Here is a 2,435-nt window from a genome sequence, read left to right on the forward strand (position 1 = left end):
TTCACTGAAATACTCTCTGTACCGTACTGCCTCACTGCATCTAATGGTAGAGCAGGGTTTCAGGTAATGTGTATTTACGCAGTATCAACTACAAGCTGTGTCTTGCAAACACCAAAATGTGCGTGTTTACTCCCTTAGTCTTAGTATTTAATTTATTAAAGTCAGTGCCTATGACTGAAGTCATAGAAAAGGTTCCCCTGGTTTTCTGAGGGCGTTGAATACAATCCTTTTTGGGAGAACAACTGATGTTGAGATCCTGACATTGACATATCAACATTCTTAGTACTTTGCCTGTGAAATGCTCATCTTTGCTCCTAGGGCACTGAGACTCAGTATTTATCTGCTGTTTCTTTACACACACACACACATACATAAAATAACAATACATAGAACAAGTATATACATATGCATTTTTATACATATATAATATATCTGTTGTTCTACAGGTGGGACTTTTCAGGGCAATCTGAAAATATCTATATTCAGAATGTTTTACATTATTGTTCGGCCAACAAATTAACGGAAAACTTTCTTCTCATCTCTTTTTCTTTTCTGGAAGAGCACAGATTAAGCCAACTATTTAAAGTCATTCTGATATCCCTTCCCTTCCAATACTAAAGCACCTGCCTAAGTACTTTGCTGTATTGGGCCCTTCAGAAAGTAAAGTGTGGCAAGACAGGAACCTGCCAGGTTGGACGGGGCTCTGAGCAACCTGATCTAGTTAGCGGTGTCCCTGCTCCTGCAGGGGGGTTGGACTAGATGACCTCTAGGGGTCCCTTCCAACCCAAAACATTCTATGATTCTGTGATTCTGCTTTTGGAACTCTCAAGAGCAGAGTACCTTGAGCTGACAACCGATCTCTTCTTGAAACGGACTACTCTGTGCTCTAGATTACATCAGGTAATCCTATAGGAACAGAAATAAACTTTTCAGTTGCTTTGCTTACAGTGTCACGCAGACGCATTGCTAACTTCTTCCTACCTGTGAGTTCCCTCCTCGCTCTTCCATACTGCACTTCTTCCTTTGGATTGATATGCATCCCTCTGCTACTCCGGATACACCTTTGTCTAAGTGCTACTGTTTTGTTTTTCCATGTCCTGTGGCACCAAATTCCTATACCACAGATCATGTATTTATGACAGCAACATGCCCGCTGTCCACCGTCTTCTTGCAAATCTTGCTCAGGACTTCATTGCCTTTTTTTTAGAGTAGGCCCTGACTTTGAGAAATTAAATCCTAATGCTGAGAACCAGGGATTAAGTGTGCACATTTTGATGTTTGCAAGAAGTAGCTAGTAAGTCATATCACATAAGTCTACATTACCTGAAACCCTGCTCTGGTCCACTCCAACACCAGAAATGCAGATACCTTTACATGCCACTGGGACTAAAAGTTGGCCCAGGTGTCAAGCCAAAACAAAGGTAGTTTAGACTTGTCTGAGGATCAAACCAGGACCAGAATTGGATCAGCAATACTTTTCTTTCCTGGTTTCCACTTAAAGTATTCAGAAGACAGCAATTATTCATTTGGGTTTGTGAGGGTAATAACAACAGTGATAGGAAGGATCCAACTCGAGAGGAGAACTGCTAGGCTTGGATGTCTGAAGCTGGTACCATGACAGGCCTTTCACACCGTTACTTCACCATGACTTCACGCTACCGCAGAGCTCCCTCTCTGGTGCTCAGTGCATTTCACTTTCTGGCTTGGAACAGAGTCAAGCACAAGCCAGGTTATTTTTGATCAGCTGCATCCATATTGGCATTCAAAAGAGGCAGATGTAAAGTGATAATGACAATTACCAACCCAAGCCAACCCCAGGAAAAGTTGTATTGTGAATGGATGAGCTCCCGAGCATTGCATAAAGTCCATTAAACAGCACTGTTCTCATTTAAGTTCATTAAAATTTCAGTGAAATGATTTTGCAGTTTCTTTGCATTGTGCCAGAGTTAACATTGCGCTTACAGCAGGCATTGTCTAGTGCTTCTCTCTGCTTTTAGAATGACATCAAACTTCTGGTTTTATTTTGCTTACTTTCCTGTGCTGCTACTGACAAAAATAGCAAGACCAACCAAGCAATGGTAAGCCAGAGGTTCATCCAGTGTGAAAAAACCAAGCTCCCTGTGTTGTCATTCAGTGTGAAATTACTTACACGTAGTAGTCTGTTGCCGGGATGTATATTTTTCCTTTGCTGAGCATGCACATTATCTTGTGGACTTTGAACAAATGAAACCTGAATCATATTACTCATCATTACTTCAGCACAAACACAGACTGCAGTCAAACCCGGTTTTCTTTTAATATTAGTTCTTGATGTCCTCCTTATATAATTTAGTTAGTTTAGTGACTTTCTCTTTTTTTAAACTGCAGTAACAGGAAGTAGGATAGAACAGGAACCACCTACTGCATTCTGGGGGGGGGGGGGGTACCACCTAAAA

Source organism: Egretta garzetta, unplaced genomic scaffold (genome assembly GCF_000687185.1).
Source record: "Egretta garzetta isolate BGI_Z169 unplaced genomic scaffold, ASM68718v1 scaffold637, whole genome shotgun sequence".
NCBI lineage: Eukaryota > Metazoa > Chordata > Aves > Pelecaniformes > Ardeidae > Egretta > Egretta garzetta.